At 37.7% G+C, this 25,505-nt stretch overlaps 2 long non-coding RNA genes across 2 annotated transcripts; one reads left to right on the top strand and one right to left on the bottom strand.

The window, feature by feature from the left end:
- Positions 1-1,962: 1,962 nt before the first annotated feature.
- LOC132325344 (uncharacterized) lies at positions 1,963-13,950 on the top strand. The gene is made up of 3 exons (XR_009485917.1): positions 1,963-2,341; positions 11,825-12,349; positions 13,733-13,950. It is a non-coding gene; the product is annotated as an uncharacterized LOC132325344 (long non-coding RNA).
- On the bottom strand, positions 9,481-20,721 carry LOC132325345 (uncharacterized). Its single transcript, XR_009485918.1, has 2 exons — positions 20,588-20,721; positions 9,481-12,331 (listed from the first exon to the last, which is right to left on the bottom strand). It is a non-coding gene; the product is annotated as an uncharacterized LOC132325345 (long non-coding RNA).
- Positions 20,722-25,505: the final 4,784 nt, after the last annotated feature.

The raw sequence follows: 25,505 nt of genomic DNA, 5'->3' as shown, positions 1-25,505 counted from the left end.
GGGACAAAAATCTGTTCATCTTTCACATCAGTTGCTCACAAATTCATGCTGCCCAAACCACATTTTACTTTTTTTATACAAGGTAAAAAAAAATCTCATAAGTGTCAAAGCAGACTTATTGATGTGCTCACGACATCAATCACTGGAGGAACGTGACTCCATCCCATGAGCAGCAGTCCTCCCCAGACTGCTGCAATGTGGGTCGCTCTTCCACAGGCTGTGATCCTTCAAGGACAGGCTGCTCCCATGGGTGCTCCCTTCTCCACGGGCCTCCCATGGGCTCACAGCCTGTTCTCAGGCATCCACCTGCTCCAGTGTGGGTCTCCTCCCCAGGCTGCAGATCAAGCTCTGCATCCCTATGGATCTGCACAGGCTTCAGGGACACAGCTGCCTCACCCTGGGCTGAACCATGGGCTGCAGGGGAATCCCAGTTCCAGTGCGTGGGGCACCTCCTGTCCCTCCTTCTCCACTGACCTTGTTACTCTTTCATGTTCTTACCCCACTCTTCCCTGGCTGCAATTACAACTGTGCAATAACTTTTTTTTTGTTCTTAAATCTGTTATCACAGATAGATGCCTTACCACCATTTCTAACTGCAGGAAGCTTCTGGCAGCTTGTCAGAGAAGCTGTTCCTACCAAAACGTGGCCATGCAAACCCAATACACCACTTTATTCTCATGTGTTTATAACCTAACAAATATGACACAAGATTTGATAATAGTTTCATATTATTGCATTTTATAATATACTGTAGCAAGAAAAATAAATTAATCTGAAAGATATATTTCTGTATAATTGTATAAGTATAATACAATAAAAATAAAATAAAATTAAAACATAATATTTTATAATGTAATATGATGCATATATGTGTGTATATATATATATATGTACCAAAATATGGCTATGTAATATATGGCTATGTAATAACTTTGAAGTCCTTAGCATTACTGGACACACAGGCTATAATGGTAAGCTAAATATTTCAAGCATCCTAGGGCCAGCAGTGCAGCTTGATGCAATTTATACTATTAAATTGTCTTACCTTCCAGAGCAGGGTGGTCATGCTCAGGCTGCCTTTTAGATATGGTCCTTGGCACATGCTTGCTTCTGAGTCACGCCTAAGAGTAGTTTGGGAGATCCTTGATAGCCCAGCATAACCATACTAGGGATCATTGTTATTAGTTACAGATGTGCCAATAAAGTTAAAAAATCAGACAACTTCTCTCCCTTACTCCATGTTTTAGACAAGATTTAACCAATTCTCTTGGCAGATTTACAGAGTAATGCTACCCTGCTTTAACTATTGCATCTCATGTTATTTCCATTTTAAAGAGTAGACCAGTACTCCTACTCATGATTAAATAGCATGCTGAATGAATATGTCATAAAACAGCATAGAGTGTAGCTGATTTTAACCTTTTTCTTTGATGTACTTTTAAAAGACTGCTCTTACTCAAATGTTGATGCTAAGAGAAGGAAGCTTCTGCTGGAATGCCATGTTTTATAAACCCATTACCGTCCTCATCATAGTCTTGATTATGATACTTGTCACACTTATAATGACCTATGATTGTTTACATTTTGTGCTGCCATGCTGTTCAAAGAATCATGTCATTGAGCATTATAGTCATGTTTAGGTAGCATACCTGAAATTTCAGGTCTCAAAGAGTTCTCTTCTAAAGCTGTGGGAAGAAATAATAGTCAGAGATAAAGTAAATGGCAGAAGGAAGAAGAAAATTGTGATAAACAGCTTTAATGAATGTCAGTCACAGCACACCAGCTGCTAGAATTTTGAGTGGTTAGCCAAAGGGCTGATACTTCAACTACTTATTTTCCTGTATAAACCTAATGAACTGAGCATCCACAGGGTCAGGACCCCTGCTCGCATTTTGTTACAGCTGTCTGGGGAGCTATGAATTCCATGGTGTTCATGTTCTTAGCAAATTTCCGTGACTTTCAACATGTTGAGGTATTTGTGGATGGCTGGACGTGAAAGTAATCAGCTGTGCTAAATTCACTGAGAACCCTTGAGTGCTGCCAATTTAAACTTTAGGCTGAACAGACAGTTGATAGAAGTAATTCAGCCAAAAAAATTCTGTGGAAATATTGTTCAGACTGTAGTTCTCTTCATTTGTGAAGTATTGACCTCCTTTGTTTCTGATGCCAGAGAGAACCACTAAACCTATCTTTCCTTCAAAATGCAGGAAGAATGAAGGTAATTAAGAACTGTGAAATTCATTTGGATTTCTTAAGTCTTTCTTCAATAAGATAACTATCATGCTACTCCTCTTGCTGGCATGTTTGTTGTAAAAGAAGATTTTAAGGTTCTCTTCACAAGGTAGGTAGACAAAACAATTCCTTTTCCAGCTTGAGACCTAGGACAACCATTACAAGCTTCAGGCCTAGAGGTATAAACAGCAGGAAACTGAAGAAGGAGGATGGGACTTCATAACCTGAAGTTATAACTGGATAATTAACTCCAATATGCAAATGGACAGAAACTTATAAAAGTGTGAGACCTCGTGACTGGTCATCCATTTTGTGACCATTCTGGATCCAGCTTGGGTGTAGCCCTGGCCAAGCTCTTGTACTGCCTAAGGTGTATCCTTTAAGGCCTTTCAATAAATCTCTACTTTATTTCCAGGCAGCCTCTCAAGGCATCAAATCATCCTAAGGATTAGCAAAAAGCAGTACTTGTGCTGTTTTCTGTTTGTTAGTCCTTATGCCTGGAAGAATGATTTGCATGTGATCCTGCGCTGCAGCCCTGCAGTATTTCTTAGGCTCGGGCTAGACTCAATTTGGCAACTGTCAGCAAAAAGTCCTGTATTTTGGCACTGAAAATAGACCCCTGATCATTCTTTAATACTCTGCTAACTCTAAAGATACAATGACAAAGGGAAGCATGTAGGGTAAGATTTATGTCACCTAATTTTAGGTTTTAAAATTTAACCCTAAAATCTAAAGCTGTCACTCCCTTTATAGTGATCAACAGGCACTTTCAATGGACATTTATTCAGGCATGCATTAGGTATTTATTTTTAGAATAAATTGATCTGATTTGATATCCAGAGGTACCTATTTCATTATAAGGCTATAAAGGGACCCAAAGAACATTTAGCATTTATCTGGGATTTAGAGCTAACTTTTTTTTTATGCTTGAGCACATGTATCCTTCTGTTAACAGCAGTCAGAATGCTTTTCTATCTCATGGATCAATATCTGAGCAATCAATCAATGGAAACCATAGGAAAGGTTTCTTATTCTTGTGAAAAAATAGGAATAATGGTTCTAGAAAATATCCTTGTCATCTTACAGATGTGTTTTCACTCTCCTGAGTTTCACTTGTTATATATAGTCAGATGTAGTCATAAGCATTAAAAACTTTTTTTTATGACCAAACCTTATTCAATATGGGTTTTAAAAATCTTTTCCTTCTCAAAATATCTCATTCTCAGCATTAAGTGAGAGCTGCATTTTTTTTCTAGCTCTTCACAGACACCTGAAGCTTAAGTGAACTTCTGGGCTGAGGACCATCAGGACACAAAAAAGTGACATTATGGCTCTCTCCCCAGAGCTCACTTGGTTCCCACCAACTTTGTCCATTTAACCTGCAAATCAGTCTGTAGATTAGCAGTCTAAAGCACTACTTTTTAATGCTTTGCTCCAGTTTACTCCGTGCCTGGAGAAATGGCATGGGCATGAAGTTACTCTTAGCCTTCTGTAGTTCTGGGCCCCTCACTCCTTGGCTTTCAGTCTGACAGTTCCTTCAGTCTGACAGCCAGGGGAAATCTTCATTTAGTGGTATCTGTGCTCAGTATGATATTTGGTGATGCCAAAATTGTGCTGCTGTGTCACCCAGCCAACAAACCAGAAATTCTATAGCCAGATTATTTTTGGTTTCACTCATTATTTTCACGTAGCTAATAGGATTAAAAATATGTCCCTGTACTCAAAAAAAAAATTTTTCTAAGATGCAGATCATGTCAGAGACACATAACAATAATCATGCTGGATAATCAAAACTGACCTGATATAGATTTTGGTTTCTACAGATTTCTGAACATTAGGAAAAAAACAGAATTATGTGTCTAAGTTGGAATTCTCTCATTATATTTTCAATTATTTTTGTTCTTCAGTCCAATTTCTCTCACAGCTCTCTTTGAAACAATTTACCAAAGGCATATTTTGGAGATTAGTTTTACAGTTTCCTGCAGCTGTTATTAGCAAGGATTGAAAACAAGTAGACAACCTGGAAGGTGTTTAGAGGTGCTGCAAAGAGCCCTGTGCCTTGTGTTTATGTCCTAATAACTCTGTTTTGATGAAGTGGTGAGAATCATATGGACCTTTAAAGCTGGGATTAGGAGGAAAGGTCAGGTTGTCAGGGAAGCTGTGGTCCTTTTACCTTCCTCAAGCACAGAGTGTGTTTCACGGCCTGGGGTTATTGAAACCTGTTCCCTGCAAAGGTGAGCCTAGACTGAGGCTAGTCTTCTGGTTTGGGTTTGTGATTCACAGTTTAGGCCCATAACATTTCAAGTTTCTTGTTTACACTCAGCGAGTTTGGTACTTTTGACCTTCCCTATGTGGAACTGAAAGCAGCTTAACAGCTAAAACAAACTTGTAGTAATGGACAAAAAAAAAAAAAAAAGTCAACAGTGTAGTGAATTTACTTGCAAGGGAATGTGAACCACATTCCACAGGGGCTCTGTAAAAATTTTAACTAGTTGTGTCCTTACCTTGTAAGTGCACAGCAAACAGCTGCAGTGTAAATAAGACTTGGGGTAGGTTTCCTTCCAGTCCGTGCTTTGCCGGAGGTGATATTTGTGCATTCATAACCTGACAAGTGGATAACTGGTTTTAGAGACTTCCATTAAGGAGCAGACATCACTGTGAGCTGTGAAACCCTGGGATCATGTTAATGCAATCCCAACATAATGGGGATTAACATTAACATTACCAATGATGTATAAGAAAGAAAGTAAGGTCGAGTACTACAAGTAACTGCAAGTCTGGAAAGGGGTCGAAGTAGGCTTCTGACATAAGCACATTTGATACATAAACTATTGAAAAAAGTAAAATGTTGCTAAGGAGAGAGGTAAAGAAGCTGACTGAATGTAAAACATCCCAACCTTTTTAAAGCAAAGCAATAACATATAGAAGAAAGCGAAAAATGTGTATGAAACTGAAATTTTTTATTAATAATGCTTTTAAGAACTGTAGTCATCCTGCTTTTAATGTTCCTTATGATTAATGAATTAGATTAATAACAGGTAAATACATCTACTTCTTACGTGCAACAGTTACACATATATCAGATTTAGTCCAGATTTGCAACCTATCATATACTCAGGGTTTTTTTGAGAATGAATTGCGTTTACCATTACAGATTACATACTGAAACAAGATATTGGTATCAGAAAACACACCAAAGGCACTTGTGGAGCAGAAGGCTGAGAGCATCCACTGTATGCATTCCATGCCCTCCTTGTGGTGCTCTGCTGCTGATGAGCCCCTTCGTACAGAGTTGGTTGGTTGCTGTGGGGAGTGGTTTCCACCTCTCTGATCTGTTGTAGATAAAACAGGAGCAGAAAAAGGAAGGTTTGCCCAAGGACACCTTGTTGCTAGGGCAGCCAGCCTTGTGGGAAATAGCTATCATTGGTAGTTTATTATTTCCCAGGATTTGGCTGGATAGCAATGGATGTGAGTTGGGCTCGCATTATAGTTCTACAGTCAGCCTTAAACAATGGACTCTTCAATTAATTTCTCTTGGCAACTTCTTGTTTTTAGTTCCCCCACATAGTATCACCAAGAGGGATGATGCACTAACCTTGTTAATATTTGTGTGAGTAAACTTATTGGCTGCTCAGGAGTTGACTGCTCTTCTGAGGTGGGAACAAGGAACTGAAGAAGGAGTAAAAAAAGAGCAAGAAAAGGGCTAAAAATACATAATGAGAGAAGCAAGAAGGAAATTACAGTAGAAAATAACCCTGAACAAGAAAATGTTCTTGTAAAACCTGGTTTTTAAACTTATATTTTAATGACATGGTGAGGTACAATACATGGAATTCTTTGATATAGGCCAGATGCTTAGGTCAAAAGTGTTCTTACTTTGTAAAAGAACTTGCAACTATCTGTTCTCTGTAGATACACAAAGAATGAATCTTCTGTTGTTGAGCTGGAGCCAAACTTTAATATCTGGGGTGGAATTTATATCTAATCTCCCTGGGTCTGTCTGGCTCACATACTGAGCTACTGGCCCAGGTAATTTAACATTCTGAAAGGGAAGCACACATGACATAAGCAAAGGAGACTTTGTTCTGATTTAACCTCAGATTATAATGCTATCATGATACAGATCTGTAAAGATAGCATGCTTGGAAAACTGCATATATTCAGGAGGGTTTGGGTTTTTTTAAAAACACCTGTCAAAAACCTTCCTGTTTTCCTAAGAACTCTCTGATTTCCTAAATTGTATCATTTCCACCGCAGGTTTTAATTCATGTTCCATATCTTATTTTTGTCCTAAGCTGGAAAATATTAAAAAATTATGATAAAATAATTTTTGATTATTATAATTACTTCACAGCAGCTGCTTTTCTTAGGCTTTTGTCCATAGCTACTTCTTTATCTGTTTTTGGCCTTCCTTGTTAAAGGTAATTCCTGTCTTCTGATAGTAAAATTGTGAGGAAAATTAAAATGAATAGTGATTTTATATATTATCTCTTGGCTTATTAATTTTTATTTGATGAAAAGTTTGTACTGCTTTGATGAAAATGTTTTTGCATATCATTTTCAGTTGCACCAGTACAGATGCATTATTTTTTCTTTTTTACCACCATATTCTTGTCTTTATTTTCATGTGTTATGTAAATGAGAATGTTGTATTTTCTTTTGAAAAACACAAGGACTGAGCACAAGCCTGCAAAAACAGCAAGATTGTATCTCACCATCTAAGTACTCCCACTGAAATTTTAATACACTTTCAAAGTTTTGTATTTTACTGGGAATTTATGTGGAAGTGAGAGCATGAAATGTTTTCTTAAGTCTGTTAAAATGCATTGGATGCATTATCTCAGAAATACAGTAAACAGCTCATGTTGCATTTTAGTTTAGACAGAGTTTAGTCAGCCTTTGGAGTCCCTTGTTACTAAATGGGAAAGGTTACAGGACAATATTGACCTTAAAACCACTGGACAGTCAAAGTTTTTCTCCCATTTGTGTTTTAAGGAGTTTCAGAATATCTAACCCTATGTAAAAAAATCTCATGGACTCATATGAAGTCTATCAATAGATTATCCCAAATTTACTATGGATTATATATCAGTAGAAGGAATTAAAGTTGACGAGAAGTAGTGTATATATTTATGGGATTATGGGAGTTTTGTGCAAGTTTGTCACAAAAGGTTATAACAGGAACTTTTAACTAACTTTATATGGATTGGAAGCTATTACATTATGTAAACCATCTAGCAGTCATACTTATAAAAGTTATTTTCTGACTGACAGTCACAATGCTGGTACAAGATTTATATAAACAGTAAGCAAAACTGGTAGCATTAACATGTGGCTATAAAATCTTCTTGGCATCCATAATTGTAAAAAGACTTGGGCAACTAAGCTGAAGTGACTAAAAGTATGCACTGGTGTATTGTAACAACAAAAAAACGGACACTCCATTTTAAAGAGAGGAGCTTTGAGTAAAAAGTTGCTATTGCAAAATACTTAGAACTGTTTATAATTCCCTGACCTATAAAGTGACACTAATAAATGACACACAAAGGATTTTTCTCTTATTCCTATAGTTTCTGGCAAACAAATAGCTATAATGACTTTTCCAGGACTATGTCTTTAAAAAAAAATCTTGTTAAATAGTATTTACACTACAGCTGGAGTTCCTCTGTGAAAATGTCTTACTGTTTAAACAGCCTAATGCTCAATTCAGTTGTGAATCATACTGAGAATTAGAAGAGGGAAAGAAAACTTTAATGAAATCCTGATATTTAAGGGATTAGGAACTAGCTCTTGCTGGGATTGTAAGAGAGTACAGAGCTTCAGCATATAAATTTCCAAACCTTTTCTCATAAGTTTCCCACTGACAGAAGACAACTGCATACTGTAATTAGACCAACAAAAGAAGGAAAAAAAAAAAACCTCAACAAAACCAAACTGGAAAGAAAGAGGAATTACACTTGGCTCTATCATTTCTGAAGCTGAAGGGCAGGGGACCAGGGCTGAACGGTAAAAATATCCTTTTGTACCTCTGCAGGGTTATTTTAAAAAACCCAAACAAAACAAAAACATCTGACAGCAAGGTTCCTAGCCTCCATCTATATTGTGGAAAACCTCTCCACAAAACCTAGTATCTGAGAATCTACAAAATGATTTCAGTTACCCAGAAGCTATCTGTGATGGGTACACTTTACTCCAGGCTGTATTTTGGTTCAGGCTGACTAAGAAGACACAGAGGCCTCATACCCTGTGATCAACCTGCAAGCTGGAATACCCTTTACCTGAGACTGAGATCCTTCCTTGCTCAGGGTGGAGACACCCCTTACTTGTGCAGATCCTCAGTGGCTGATAACACGCTGAATTAATACTGGAAAACCATTGTTAACCCATGCAACTACTCAATATTATTATTATATTATTGTAGAGCTAATCCATTAGGCATAAATCATTGTCTACATCAGAGATTAAGATTGGATCTAGCCACACCTCATCTCCATCTAGAGTTTTGGGATGAAGTGTGTCCTCTTTGACCCTCATGAATCAATGAGAGGGTCTTCCTTACCCCTTGTGTCTCCAGGCTCTGTGTGGAATGCGCTACATTCCATCAAATTGATTTGATGAACTCTCTTTAAATTACTGTTTCACTTGAATAAGACATGTTACTGCTTCTCTCTTTTGAGTGAGGTGCATTCCACTCATCCATGGCACCAGCTGAAAAGAGTAGCTACACCACAAGCCAGAGGAAGCTATGAAATCCTTTCCCAAGACTGTGAGAGATTCAATTTGGCTAGCTGGAGACTCTGAAGGTAGAAAGAAGTCTCTCAAGAAAACTAGCTGGATCAGCTTAAACAGCTGCTGTAAACATTTGATATTGCAAAAAGCCCCCAAATACTCTCTTTTATTTCCGTCATGTCCAACTGTTCAACCTCAGCTCCACTTTCCCAAAGGATTTCAAGAAAAATTCTCTGCTTTGCTCTACTCTTTATGAAAGGAAGCAATTATGTCTTGCACATCATCTCTGAGGATTTCCCGTGGAGCCATGGTGGGTGACCAGGATTAGCACAACTGACTCCTATTCCTGTTTGTGCAGTCTCTCATGCACTAGTAGATCCAAGGGGACAGAAGAATGGCTGGAAAATTATGTTCTCTGTTTATCCCCAGATGGCATCTGGTTCCAATGGACCCATTGCCAGCTGTCACAAAGTTAATTTGAAACATATTTCATTTTAATTTGGATAAATAAATCTGTAATTATGTTGAAAAAGCATAATTTATTTAGGAGAACTCAGTGAACTTACACATAAAATTAAGTTTTATGATTGTCAGCAATTTCTGAATTAAAGATACTATTACAAAATTATGTCAACCTGATGCAAGTGGGGGAAAAGATGAAGAACATGCTTTTTAGGATATGGTTTATAATATGTTCTTTCAAAACTGCAACATTTTTTCATTACAACTGTTAGTAATTTCTGAATTAAAGACACTATTACAAAATTATGTCAGCCTGTGTACCTTCTGGATTCAAGTGGGGAAAAAGATGAAGAACATGTTTTTTAGGACATGAGTTTAATATCTGTTCTTTCAAAACTACAAAATTTTATCATCCACTAGATTTTTCATCTTGATTTTCTTGGTGTCCTATACCACCCTTCCTGCTGAAGTTCTAGCACAGACGTTTTGCCAATCTAAAACAGGAAAGTTTCAAAAACTCCTTGAAGAAATTTGGATATCCAAACTAATTTTTTCCCCTTTATCTGTTGGGTGGAGGGCTGCCTTGTTGATTGTAATTTCTTCCCTGCCTGTTTTGTATGAGTGTGTAAGGAACACATTTCTAGATAGGTATTCTAGGATTTCCTAACAAATACTGAGATACTTCATCTCCTTATAAGTCTTCTAATTCTCCTTTTCTCCAAGAAATCCCTGTAGTTGGTCTGGAATGACTGATCTGTTAATTTTCTGCTGGAAAGGCAATTCCCTCAGAGATAGCTGCAAAGTTCTTTCAGTTCTTTCTACCAAGACCTAAATGTATGTGAGTGTGGCACTTCCAGTCATAGAAGGTTCAGTTTTGTGATAAGTGTGTGGGGATTAGAGGATGAGTTTTATAGTCTCTGTGTTATTTAGGAGCACAGGGCATAGGCAGGCATGGTATGGGAGAAGTCATACAGGTGGTTTATGAGTTCAGAGGGTTAATTCAAATCTCCATTTCAAACATTTGCTATATTCACATGGTATTTATCAAACAATTTGGGATATCTAAGGATGTCAGTCCTCAAATTCCCATTCCAATTTATTCAAGCATTTCTGATTAAAATTCAAGGTTAGCCATAGAGTGTTTCCTGGTATCAACTATAACTGGGAAATCTGTCAGTGTAGTGCTGTGAAATACTTAGAAACAAATTTTTTTGCTGGTCACCTCAAAGTGAATTTCTTGTCTTGTTAAGACTTGCTCCACATCTTTTGCATTAGATTACATTTGTGGCAATGCAAGTTGTTCCAAAACACATAATTCACAAAATCCTTGTCGTGTTGTGAGTACTTTAGAGGTAACTAAATGGTAGAAGACTTAGTCCAGTGAAGGTGCTTTGTTTGTATTGTCCTGTGGCCTTTCAATCCTACTTGAAAAAGCAGAAAATAGGATTTTTATTTTTTTAAACTAGTTATTTAGATTTTCAACTGGTTCATTAAATGCCGTTATATGGCTCAATAGGAGAATTGGAGATCTCTGAAAAAAGTTTCCTTAAGAGAAAAAATACCAAACCCAAATCTTTCTGTAGGTTTTAATAAGAAAATTTCCACTAAAGGTTGGAAGAAAGAGAAAGCGCCTTTCTTTCTGAAGATGAGTTTCAGGTCACTAGCATGAAAAGTATGGCACAGCAAGAGTTTAGAAACAGACTTGGCACAGCACAAGAAAGATTATACTCTTGTGTACTTGCTGCTTTTTGATGGCTCTTATGTTGAGGGTGTGAAGTTTTTTCTTTTAGAAAAATCTTGGCTTTGTCTCGAGGCAAGATGCATAGGTATGCACATGTATTTCATAAACCAGACTTTTTGTCCAGTTCCACTGAGAAGACCATAATATGATACTGGAGAAAAATGGATAGCTTCTATCCAGAATTACTCAATTTTGATCATAACAGACATACTTTTGTTTAGTCCGTTCAAAGCAAAGCAGAGTGCCAGGGCTGAACAGCAGAAAAAAGCTTCCACTCACTGAAGCATTGCTTTTCTTAATTTTTTTTTTTAAGAGTGTCTCAGAACTGGTATCATCAAAGCATTTCAAATTAAATTTATACAGTATTTTTTGAAACTAAATTTTTTTTATTAAAAAAATAATTAAGTGGAAACTTTTCATGTTCTTGGATGAGTACGAAAGATTTTCGGGCAGCTAAGGTTTCTAATTGCCTTCATAATTTTTTATGGACATTCTATTTTAAAAGTAAAATATGATGGTTTTTAAAGACCAGGGTTGTTTTGCATGAGAAATTTTCTTGCCCCATAGTACCTAGGTATTTATGATATGAATTATTACATAACTGAAAGCTAAATTTGCAAATCATTTGCTTGGCCTGATGAAGACATTAATATTCCCCAGTGCCAGAGGAAAAGTGGAGCATGCACCTTACATGCAGTCCCAGAGAGCCCTCCACGCAGCTCCTTCTGCTGATGGGAATCTGGCATATGCTCCTCCTGCACCTGCTGCTTTGCTGTTGCTCAGGGACATATTGTTGCTCTCACATCATCTGCTTCTGATCAGCTTTCAACATCTGCCAAAAACCCAAGGACACATGCAAGATTCTCTGTAGTGGAGTGGAAGCAAATACATTTTCTTCCCCATGAAAAATGTGCTCCTGCACAAGAACTATCAAGTACCAGACTCCGTGTTACCATAAGCAGATCCTTCTTGAGGGACCTTTGGTATCAGATTTGGACTGGCATCAAGGCCTTGTTAACTGGAGCTTTTCCATTGGTCCTGATGGCTTCTGAATGAGGCCCCATCAAAGGCACTGGCATAAGTTCAATCAGTCTCTGATGAATAACAAAGGCATTCCCAAGCAGCTGCCACTGTTCACGTGCATCTTGTCTGACTCAGGAGACCAGCCTATGGAAAAGTAGAAAGGTAAGAAGTGGAAAACAACAGGGTGACAAAAGCAGCATTAATGTAACTAAAATTTAAAAACTATCAGAAAATTTTTTGGTCTTCATGAAAACTAAATGCAGTTGCCACTAAGTGCTTTTATATATTTATTTTTTTAAAATTCTTTTAGGTTTTGCTGTTTTCTATAAGGCTATAGGTAGAAACGCAAATTTAGTACTGCCCTGCAGCCCTTCCATTTTCAAAAATATATTCACCATCCTTGTGCTGATAGTAGAAAATAAAATAACTCTTCTGGTAGCAATATATGTTCTCTCTGTGTTCTAGAGACATGAGTATCTTTCTTTGAACGAGTCTGTTAGAGAAGTAGAGAAAAAGCAGATTTGAAGGAACCTATTAGCATGCTGAATGACATAAATTATTCTGGAAGTCAGACTTGAAGTGCTCTGCACAGTGGTACAGGCATCTGTCACTGGGTTATTTTAAGGGAAAATGCCAAGTAGATTCCTGTTAGGTCCACCTTTACTCTACTTGGTGACAAATCAGAGAAAAGAGTGCTAAAACCTTAATGTTTTCACCTATCAACCTAAATCACCTTTCATAGAATATTTTTCTCTGAGTTTTTTTTCCTTTATGATTAAAACCCCTCCCAAAAAGCAGTAGAGAATATTTTCCTCAAGATTTGCTAGAGAAAACAAATCATTCTTTGTAATGCACACCACAGACATTGTCACACTATGAGTGACTGCACATTCAGTTTCATTCCATGAAAGTATTGTGGGATTAGGAGGCATTGAGGGTAAATCCAGTCTCCCTTCCAAATTGTTAAAACCAGGATTACTACCTGGGCACCTGAAAGGAAGAGGCGATACTTATCTGTTTGGCATATCCATAATAATGGATGTTCTGTGCTTAATTAGGGAACCTCTGCTCCACTCACTGCTTGCTTCATGTGAGATCTGTATGGACTTTTAAGGCACAGAAGGTTCCTAGAAAAAGTGTGGCTTGATTTCTTTTAACTGTTGGATGATTGCTTATAGCAAGCAGTTTTAAACTGAGTAGAAAATAAGTGGAGTCTAATGCATATCTTTGCTTTCAGCATAATCCAACAGCTCTCAATAAAATAAATAACCATGGGATTTTTTTTTACATTTGTGTTTGTCTGATTGTGTGTGTATACACATGTAATGTATTTTATCTACACCAAAAATTGTTATGGGCAAGTGAGTGACTAAAATTCTAAGGGTTCCAGTCCTTTCCATGAAAAGTCTAATGTGTTTTATAGAAATCAGAAGTGTGGTGATGTACAGTTAACCAGTATGACCAATATGATGGGACATGGCAACAGAGAAAAGAGAAATAATAATAAAATTTTATTTTAGAAAGTAACTGTGTGCTTTATTTCAGGGGGTCCCAGACCTTTGTCCCTCTGTATGATCCCACCAGCAGCGGGAACACGCAACAGTCATAGCAACACCCAGGACAGGAGCTAGGAAAAATGCTTGCCAGAATAAAAACAGCAAGAAAACATTGGAAGAGGGCTGATATGTCCTCTTGGTGCACGTGGCAGGAATCCAGCTGACATGTGCAACAATGCTCTGAAAAAACACCATACACAATAGCTTGTAAGTTTTATTCACACAAAGATTAAATATTTCCTAGATCTTATCTTGTCTTCAATACATTACATGGTTTCAGGAAGACCAATAGATTGCCTGTATGATGCCTGACAGAAAACAATGAACACACAAAATTTTTGGCATTAAAATATGACAGAACTGAGCATAGATATCTGGAGTTGTAGAACTTTAGCAGTTCTCTCCTTCTACACAAGCAAAATCCTTTCTCTCTTCTATTTGCAGAATTTCTGAATTTTCAAGAGATCAGCTCCAGAAAACCAGCATCTCATAGATGGGAACAGCTCTATATACTTCCACGAGCATATTCTCACTTGCTCCCCCTTTTACTCATATGCACATATGCAGAGACTGGCAGAAGGGGCACTTTTACAAGAGCTAAAATGTTACAACACCCCTTCACACAGCCAAGTCTTGATACAGTCCCACAAATAATCCCGTCTAGCTTTTATTTCTTCTCACTTCCCACCTTTGCAGGGAAGTGTTGTCGTGCATAGTCACCAGACATTGCCTTCAAATGTCCTTTGGCATTTTTAAATTAGGCTGAAATCCCTTCACAGATATGTTACAGTCTTTAAAGTAGTTATTGGGAAGGATACACAAGGCCTTTTTTGTGCTCAGCAATATCCTTATTTCTGGCTGGCCTAAAGACCAGTGCTGTGGAAAGGAACATCAGGCAAGAAGGTTTGAAAACATTTAGGAGGAACACAGCGTTCCAAGTCCGAATATCTCCAAAAATACTTCTGAAGCAGCTTAGCATGAGTGAGAATTAAAAGAATGAGCAAAGAGGAGAGGGACTGGCTGAAGGACTGAGTTTTTCCAGACAGGGTAGTATAACTAGCATTTGTTTGTTTTTCAAAGAAAAATCCCACACTGTATCTGAACGCCAGACTCCCTTATAAAGGGACCCACATAAATCACTCTCCTCCCCTCTCCCTGTCTCTGCGCAGTGAACCCTGCCCAGAGCGACAGACTGCTCCTCTTCTGCTCCTGTAAGGGCCTCTGAGCTGCCTCTCTGCTGTTTGTCTGCAGTGATTCATCCCAGGATGTGAACCAGGAAAAGCAGGCTAAACTGTCTCTCCTGTTAGGAGGGAGGGGAAAAAAGGGACCCACGTGTTCCTAAAGTATCTGAGTGTCTGGTTCTCTCTGAAAGGGAGAAATAACTGCAGGGCTGGATTTCAGAAGACCACAAAATTTTAAACACCAGGGATGTTTTCAATAAACACTGAAGATGTTTGGCTCATAACCTTGTTCAGATAATGCATCTCAGTCTGCACACTGCGGAAATGTGTCTCCACAACATATGTCAGCAACCTGAGCATTCAGCTGCACTGAGTCTCTCAGTGCTGGAACAACATGGAATCTGCTGCTGTCACTTCTTGCTGCTGGCACTCATGGCTGTCATTTGCCTTAAGGCACCAGACTAGGAGGGAAGCTGAGGGGAGGGGGAAGAGGCAGCCAAAGAGTTCACCTTGATGCATGTGCGCCTGGGCCTTCATTAACTTCTTAGAGCAGATTCTCCCATCTAACTCCTTGTCTCTGCCCCTCTCTCTTCCTTTACCTGGGCTGGAGGATGACTGTTTTTTAAGAACTCATGTAAACCAAAAACTTGTATTTTTTGCCTTACTCCTTTAGCTCCTGCTCTTCCCTGGAAAATTTTACTTTAAGATAAGACTGAAGTCTTATCATTATGACTGTAGCGGGCTTCAGATAAAACAAAAGTAAACCAAAATAAAACCTTTTTTTCATTATCTTCTTTGATCTGTCTGCATCATACCTGCTTCTAAGTTTAAGACTCACCCTGCTTGGTGAGACACAGCTTCTTCTGAAGCATGTGCTGAGAAATCATTGTACAAGAGCTGCCTCTGCTATGTCAAAGCCTGGAGTTTCAAACCTCTCAAATAACTATCTAACAAGGTTTTAATAAACAGTGGTCCCCGATGGCAGAAATTGCCATGAAAGCCATTCAGAGACTTTGCAAGAGAATTGCACAGATGCATATTAGTAGCTTGTCTACCAAAGCTAACAGTAAATACAAAAATATCAACAAAAGTCTTCAACAGGGATGAAAAACACTTGGCTGTTAAAAAAGAGTTCAGTTTGCAAAAGAAATTTTTTAATTCTATGAGATAATGTCAGATAATAGCACCCTGGGTAGCCCTGTTAATCAAAAGATTAAATTTTCTACTACTTGAGATTGGCCTAACTGTATTTTTGCTTTTGAAAACATCTTAAGCAAAAGGTGTAATTAAAAGGAGTTTTTTTAACTTCAAACTACTGAACAGTTTTTTTGGCATCTGACAGAGCTAAAAAGATATTCTCATTTCAAATAAAAGTGCAATGAAACTTGGGCTTTACCTGCAGCAATTATTTGTATATCAGTTAAGTAACTAGCAACAATAGTAAGCTGTTACATAAGAAATAATTTTTTCTTTTAAATTAGAATGAATGCAAGGTTAAGATGATTTTCAGGATGATGAGGACCCCCCCATTAAATTTGATTTCCTTCTTCTGTGCATTACCTGGCACTGAAGGTGCAGAGCCTCAATGTACCATCTCTTTTCATGTGAAGAGAGAGAATTACAGCACACAGCCAGACAGCCACAACTTGGAGACAGCCCCCCTGCTACCCACACCACGGGCTGAACACAGATACTGCACTGTCTGGCATGCTGGAGGAGAAAGGGAGCACACACAGTGGCTTTCAGAAGCGCAAGGTTAACCTGATATGCTCAGCTGTGGAACTTACAAAATGATTCAGAAGGAGATGCCAGTTGCACTACAGAGAATCTTGAGTTCCTTCACTTTTACAGTGAGGGAACTGTATACAAACTTGGCAGGGTCCTGTGCTTTCCAGCGCACGAACAGGGCAGCTCAAAGGCTATGTCTGAAGATAATCACTCTGCAGAGACTGGAAATTGCTAATTAGTGCAATATATAAGTTAATGACTTTTTTTGCTGCAGCTTCAAGATATCAATAAATGTGCAGAAGGCCATTTCCCATTCCTTTCTGTATTGCTGTTAATTTCATAGCCACAAATTTCAGATAATTTTCTTTCTTTTTTTTCTTTAATTTGTTATCACTCCCTCAGTACCCATCTCATGGTGACCCATAACCCCTGTAACTTCCATGGGACTGATTAAAAGGCAGGAGTGTGGTTTGCTAAAAATAATGAGGAGCTCTACACAGAAGTCAGGATCATTATTACTTAGGGCTAGCTAGCAGAGTCTGCCAACTTTTGGTTTATAAAATCATTACATACAGTTTATACACACCACTATAAGTGCTCTGTATCTAGTAAATCCTGTTAATGTCTGTGGGTCTGTACCGTTTAAATTCATTATCTCCTTAAACTGCAATTCATACAAATTCCAAGGACTATTCTTCCTGTCTGCTTCCAGGGGAGATATTTGAGATACATTTTGCTCTGTGTTGCTTTATAAAATGACAGATGGGCTTTCAAACCTTGTAAAGATATTCTGGAATTAGCAATTGTCTCAGAGAAAGAAAAAATCTGACAGAGTCTGACAATAACTGGGGTGAAGCATGTATTGATTTACAGCATTACTTTGTACTGCTGACTAGTGTTGTAAATCAATAATATATAATTGTGCAGTAGACCCCCAGGCATAATCTCTGTTTCACCTGAGATCTTTACTTCCCAAAGAGGAAGGAAGCTGGTTTTGATTGCAGTATGCACTGCAAGGAAGCTCCTAGTGTAGAAGAGCAGGGGAAAAGTCAGCTAGCTTTGGGGATCTTCTCCTGAGGAGGTAGTGTGTGAGGGAGAAAAGGATAAATTCCTTCCAAACCTTGCATGTGAAAAGGGCCCAACACACAGCAAGGGATTGCCACCACCAGGGAGTGGATCTGCAATCACCTGTGGTGATCCCTGATCAGCAGTATCTCAGGATGTGCTGTGTGAAGGTTTAGCACCATGAATTTCAGGCCAGAAAAGGGAGCTGGAGGTTGATCCTCATGGGAAAGCAGATCCTCACGGTGTCCTACACATAGAGATGCTTATTATGGCAAAGTATTATAGCTCAGGTTACATAGATCCAGGCCTATCAGTTGTCATGGAAACTGTCCTGGGACTAGTCCATTAGGGGTAGCAGGGAGCAAGACTTCTCTCCATCTGCTATGGTTTATCCTTTTTATGCTTTGGCTGAGTCATGAGAAGGGCCCTGGGGAAACCTAGGTACCATCTATAACTCTGTACCCCCCAAGCTGTGCTAAAGAACCTGCTGCTGCTTCAACAGGCCTGGAAAAGGACTGCTGAGGAGTTTGTGGACTGTGTGTGGGCAGGTGTGGGCAGGGCATAACCCATGTAAAAGGTCAACAGCTGACTCCCTGAGTGGGTGAACAAAGTCAGAAATATTGTTTGGAGCTCTCAAGACTCACTTCTCTGTCTTTGGTCTGTGTTTCAATTCACACAGAATTCTCAGACACCTGAGAGGGCACTCTCTTCAGAGATAATGCTGCAACAGAGAACACACCTTGCATGGGACCTTGGTGTGGAAGAGAGAGCAAATGGACCAGGCTTGATATGGAATGTAAAGGGTTTTTGAGCCAAGTCCGTAGTCACGTGTGCGTGTAAAGTTGGGGTCATCCTCCAGAATAAGAGAATAAAAATGCCCCATGGATCAGTGGAAATGTCCATCCAGCACTGGCTGTGGCTGTGGAGGAAGCCAGGCTTCATGTGAGCCTCACCAGCCTTTGCTGTCCATCCCACTGGGACCTTCTCAGCAGCCACAGCATTTATAGAGAGAATGCCAGAGTTTAGGAGGTCAGAAGATCTTTGGGATCAGACGTGGCAGACCGCCAGGGCTAGAGTGGGGTGTTTGCTCACTTATCAAGACTCAGTTTGCAAACACCTCTGCAGAGTGAGTACCTTGAGGGATCCCCTCATGCAAAAAACAGCTAGGAAGATAAATCTCAGACCTTGCCTACCTGCTTTAGAGACAGATGTTGGGTGGGTTGCTTTGCCTGTTCACTGTCATGAGTTAAGGGATTGCAGGAATGAAGGAAAATGAAATGCAATTAATTATGTGTTATCACCACTGCTGCTTCAGGTTTGTGATACTTATTGGTGGCACTGAAATAATAGCTAGTCAGAAATTCTTTGACAAACTGTTTTGGTTTTTTTTTTTTTTTTTTTTTGCCAGCGAGGTTTCCTTGTGACAAAGATTTGAACTCAAGGCAAAAATCAAAAATGTCTTTTTGAATATGTCTCTAAGACCCTTTTCATATCTTCTCCTTACCTAAAACTTTCTTCCATTGGAAAGCAAAATTTTACTGAACTTTGCTATGAAGCATACCTATATTAAAGGAAGTCTGCTGTTAGCTTTTGGACTGGGACTAAGATGAACTAGGAAAGTAGCTGAGAGCCAAAATAAAGACATATATTTTATGTTAAGTCAGTTCTGAATGTCAATTGACTCACAAAAATGAACAAGTGCCCATATGCCAGACTGCTCTCCGAGAAAAAGATATGCAACTTTTTAATGCAGAATTAGAAAAAATAATTATTAATTATCTAATTGGTGATTAATAAATGCCTGAAGTAAATTTTTAAAAATACCAAAGCAACATAATTTCTGGTTTTTGGAATAGATTTAATTATTTATGATTTAAGAAAAAAGTATATTAAAAAGCAAATATTATAAAATTAAATACAGTTTTCTATTCAGGAATTTACTGTTCCTATCCCCTGTTTAAGTCTGGAACATTTCATCTTCAATAAATATTTCTATTCGTACATGGTCTTCTGGAACAGTCCCAGTTTAAATGAAAAGACCAACTTCTTCTAGATTGCCACCTCATTTATACAAGGCTGGCTGGAAAAAGTAAACTGAATGAGTTTGGCCTCGTTTTTCTAATCCTTAATTTATGCAGCAATACACATTTACATATTAGTTCAAGAAGGCTTTTTCAGGGCTATCCTCTGAAGAAAGGAAGTACAGGTCTGAACATTTCTGCTTTGCCAATTTCTTTAAAAAGAGGAAAAAAAAACGAAGCAGAAATACTCAGAAAATTTCTGCAAATTCCATCCAGGTGTCATAAACTCAGATAACCCTTTGAAGGGTTTTTAAAGAACTAACTTTAAAACAAAAAGTATCTGTCCTCTCTTTGGTTTTCCAGATGTTAGATGATGATGTTAGAATGTGAAATAATTACTTTTAATATATTTTGGAAAACAGAAAGAAAGGTATGAGTAGGAAAGTTGAATGTGGGGAGTTGGGATTTTCAAGCCTAGGAAGTGAATGGCACACTAGTGTTTCTTCTTAATTTTTGTTCATTTTTTTTAATAAAAAAATTAACAGTAAGGGACAGGAAAAGTTGCAGTGATGATACTTGAGAATGGTCAAGATGAATCACTGAGCTTGAAGGTCAGATGTCAGTGGCACAAAGTGCAAGTGGAAGGTGATGGTGTCCCTCAGGGAGTGGTCTGGGGCCAATGAGTGCTTAATTGTACCCTTGGTAATTTACTTTACAAATAAAAGCCATATGAATGAAACTGTCAGGAAAGCGCAGGGCAGGGCTGCAACTCAGAGGAACCTCATCAAGCTGGAGAAATGGGCTGACAGGAACCCCATGAAGAATAGTGTAAGAGTACCCAATGCCTACCAGCTGAGTGAGGGCATCCTTCCCTTCTGGTCAGCACTGCTGGGATACATCTGTAGTTCTGGGTCCAGGTCTGGGTTCCCCTGTGCAAGAGAGACAAGGACACACACAAGGAGGTACTTCAGTGAAGGGACACTGGACCTGAGTAGAAGCAAACAAAATTTAGACTTTATTTGCTGTGGAGGTTATCAAACACTGTAAGAGGAGGCCTGAAGATGTGTGGGTTATCTTCACCCCTGCAGGCATTCAGAACTCAACTGGATGCAGCTCTGAGCAATTCCTGAAATTTCACACTTGTCCTAGCTTCGAATAAGGGTTTGGGCAAGAGAACCTTCTGACATCCCTTTCGATATGCATTATTCATTTATTGTATGTTATCTTATTATTCATGAAGACTTTATATTTATGAAAAAATAGATTACATTACATATAAAAATGTACTAGCTGGAAATTCTTACAAGACTGGAAAGAAAGATGGGGTTAAGCAGAAATGTACATAATATGTCCGCAGTGAATACACAGAATTTTGTACCATACATGAAAGAGAAAGAGGGATACAATGATGAACAGTACCAGGACTGAACCTGTGCACATATGAGGATGCTTTGTCCAAGTGGTAAGCAGGAGCAGGGTGCAGGCCAGGTGATTGTTCCTATGGGCTGAATTCAGTCCATCACTCCCTGCATGCCATTTAGGCTATTTTGCAGATGATGTACCACCATAATATGAAAATACAGTTCTGGTTTATCTTTAATCTAGGCATAATCATGGAATGTGCCACAAACCTTGTAAATCTCAGTTGTGGATTGAACCACTTGTGATTTTTCCATGCTTGTTCTGATGCTTCTTATGTTTTACATTTGTCCTTTACAAAATAAGGAACCTTCATCAAATGCTGATGTAATTACCATTAGAAGCATAAACAATTTCTGCAACAAAGTCAAAGGTCTCATTTTTTCTAATCAGTTGCTAGGGAAAGAAATTAACTGAAGCTTTGAAACATATTTTCCAATTTTCTTGGTCTGTAGTTTTCATGAAGTATGTCAATGTTAAACACATAAAAATGAATTCTCTGATGGCCTATTTTAGCACAGAGCAAATCTCTCAAAGTTTTTGTGGAAAGATAGTCTTCATACAAGCTATCAACAGTAATTAAAGGTCTCTCCTTCTTTGATACAGCGTTTGTCTCCAGCTGTCTAAATGATATAAGCAAAGTCATTCATCCTCCCTTCCCCTTCCCCTTCCCCTTCCCCTTCCCCTTCCCCTTCCCCTTCCCCTTCCCCTTCCCCTTCCCCTTCCCCTTCCCCTTCCCCTTCCCCTTCCCCTTCCCCTTCCCCTTCCCCTTCCCCTTCCCCTTCCCCTTCCCCTTCCCCTTCCCCTTCCCCTTCCCCTTCCCCTTCCCCTTCCCCTTCCCACCCCTTAGCTTGCCTGGCTTATGGCCAAGTTGTCTTTTAACAAATGAAAAAATCTATTTTACACTGATTCTTCACAATTTTTGGCAAACGGATGCTTTTTGATCTCTACACCAGGGTGCAGGCCTAGTCTTTTGGCTTAGGTTTATAATTGGGAATGTGAAACTGAAATGAATAAAAATTAATAAGAGTAAAATAACCTGTTCTTAAAATCTGCTTTTTTCTCCCTCCACTTCTCTTTCATTACCAAAATAGAAAAAGAAAAAGACAAAAGAAAAGAAAAGAAAAGAAAAAGAAAAGAAAAGAAAAGAAAAGAAAAGAAAAGAAAAGAAAAGAAAAGAAAAGAAAAGAAAAGAAAAGAAAAGAAAAGAAAAGAAAAAAGACAAGAAAAAAAAGAAAAGAAAAGAAAAGAAAAGAAAAGAAAAGAAAAGAAAAGAAAAGAAAAGAAAAGAAAAGAAAAGAAAAGAAAAGAAAAGAAAAGAAAAGAAAAGAAAAGAAAAGAAAAGAAAAGAAAAGAAAAGAAAAGAAAAGAAAAGAAAAGAGAAAAGAAAAGAAGATAAACAGTTTTCTGGTAGTTGTTCTCACCTAAACTCATCATCCTCTGTCTTTTTTAATTAGCTCATGCAATGTGCTGAAGGGATGGTGCTGATTAGGCAGTTGTGACCAGATTGCAGTTTACTCTGGGCAGGTCTCTGAGAAAAGAGGCATTTCTGGAAATGTGAATCTTTACAGCAAGCAGAGGCAGGGCAGGGGCACAGAGTTCAGATCCAGACTTGCATCACAATGTGAGTGCCGACCCAGTTAAAGCTCACAAAAAGATCTGTCAGCTGGAAAAGCTGCTCTCAGGGTCTGATAAAATGCTCACAAAAAACCAAGGGTGCTTTTAACACTGCCAGTGCATCACTTGCTGCTTTTTTAAATTGAGATAAATTTGGAATTGGGGTCACAGGTAAACTCTATGAGCTCAGAATCAGCACTGGCAGGAATAAGGGGGAAGCACTGCTGTTATATGTTACAGAGATTTAATCTTCCTGAAAATTTTATTTAGTTGGATGCTTACTATTGCAGGTCATGTGAATACTCAGAAAACCGAGTGCCCGTTAGATGGTTTGGCTTTTCAAATTTTATTTCAGAACATCATCAGAATAGTGAAAGTCTAATATTCAAAAACGTAATTTTCTAATGAGTTAAAGAATGGAATAAAGAGGCTGAATTTTTATTTCATAGTCTATTAAGACTTTATTTTTGTTTATTAAAAATTGTTTATAAACTAACTAGTTTGAAATTTTGCATATTACTCTCATTTCTAGGTTTTGGCTTTGTCCTTCCTTATAAATACTACACTTTCTGAGATGAAAGAATTGAAGAAGAACAAATCTTTAAGGTGAAATTAGGTAAAATACCTAATGCATTATAAAAAAATAATGAATTGAAAATAGTGCAAATATTTTTGCAAAAGTTTTGGAAAACTGCTAATTTTTATTCAAAATTAAATGCAGTAAAGAAAATTAGTTGGATCAGAAAAATATAAACTACATTTATCCAAGTTATAATAATTATTGTTTCTTGCTATCTAAATACATTTATATAAATATATATATATATATATATATATATGTATTTTATGCATATGTGTATGTGTAGGTGTGTATATGTATATTAATAACAGTTTGTATGGTATTCAATTTTTTATTTGCACATAATCAGAAGAATATAATGAAAAATCAGTCCAGCCTAAATTAGAGATAATTGCAGTTGTAACTCAATCTGGGAACAAAATTAATTACTTAGCATTAATTAATGGTTGACTTTTAAAAACTAGTAAGGTCAGCTTTGGTGTAATCTGAAGGATTGCAAATTAATGGTTTTATCCTTTAACGTTTTTTCTTGGGACTAACAAGATGGTTGCTCCCAATTACTGAGCCATTCCTTTAGTACTTTTAAAATACTGAGACTACATTATCAGGTGTCCCCTTTGAAGTGTGCCTAGTTCTGCCCAGTAACTGAAAAATAGTGACTCCAAGAAAGATCCTCTTCCTTCAACAATAACAAAAGATCATCATGACTGCTAGCATGAATACATACAGGAACAATTTGCAGTAGAAATTTTCTCACACTTGTTCTTATACCAAGAATGTGGTAAAAGAGATTTCTTAGTTACCAGCCTTAGATAACTCCTTAAATAACATCAGTTAATAGGTAAGCATGAGGGATGTCTGGATTCAATTATGATTAAACTTTACATTTATGGTTTCAAAGTTAATACATATGTTGCACCTTTATTTTCCTTAAGGCAATGAAACTACCCAAAGTGGATGCGATAGGCAAAACCCCCAAATTTCTTGCCTGGGAAAAAACTTTGAGAATAACAGACACTAGTCATGAAAAATATTAATTGCACCTGTTTCCTGTCCAACAAGAATATTTTCTAATGTTTTTCAAGTTTAATTGAAGTTTCACTGAAGTTTCCCCTTCTGCCTGCACAGGATTCTTCTATTGTCTAACAGATTTCATTATGAGGATGTTTTACCTGTTCCAAACTCCCTGTCTTTGTTTCAGCACATTTCTCCTACTAAACACTATTTCCAGACACATCTGCAAGAAAGTGTTGAGTGTGCAAGTGATTAAACATGAGAGGAGCCATAAATACCAATAATACACAGTAAAATCTGTCCTACTACTTTCTCATTTTCCAAGGTGCTTTTAGTCCTAACACTTAATTGCAGCTGACATTTAGACAGGCCCACATTTTAAACCTCAGGCAGGTAGGGAGCAGTCGGATTAATAGCTCATTACCAAATCCTTCATGTTGGCATAAATCCAATAAGATATGCTAAGGAGTTGTTGTGAATTCTTAAAACCCTTTTTCCCTGGATAATTATGTACAATCATTGGAACATCACTGCTGGCATTCTCAATAGCTCACAATTATGTCAAAGTAAAACTGTTTAATATTTGTCAACATTTTTCCCTTTAATCTTTTAATTTCTCTTCATTTTGTTTTTTCTCATAAATATTTGGTGCGATGGAAGCCACATAATTAGTGCTGAAAGCAACAGTTTAAAATGAAGTGTAGTTCTATTATTAACATAAGCATATGTTTCAAATGGGTAATAACTTACTGCATGTTATTTTATCATGTTTCTTTATGGAACTCAAACCCTGAAAAAAGATGACGTATGTTTTGTTATGAAGACCATTTTAAATTTCCTTTTGCCTCATTATAGTGATTTTCAGAACATGCATCATTCTGTCTGGCACTAATTATATTCTGATGTTTAATTTTTATTTTTGAATCTATAAAAGAAAGGACTCTGTATGTTAATGTTGACACTTTTGCTATAAACTAATGCAAATTAGGAATTTTTGAATGTCAGATCCAAGTAACTGTCCTTGATTAAAATAAAAATTGTGTGAACTTTCAAAAATCTTTTTTTCAGTACTTTCAGCATATTTTTTCTTGAAGATCTGTGAAAGAAAGGAAATTATTTTATCCATTCTGATTTTTA

Source organism: Haemorhous mexicanus, chromosome 3 (genome assembly GCF_027477595.1).
Source record: "Haemorhous mexicanus isolate bHaeMex1 chromosome 3, bHaeMex1.pri, whole genome shotgun sequence".
Taxonomy (NCBI): Eukaryota; Metazoa; Chordata; class Aves; order Passeriformes; family Fringillidae; genus Haemorhous; species Haemorhous mexicanus.
This window is presented reverse-complemented; position numbering and strand designations above follow the sequence as displayed.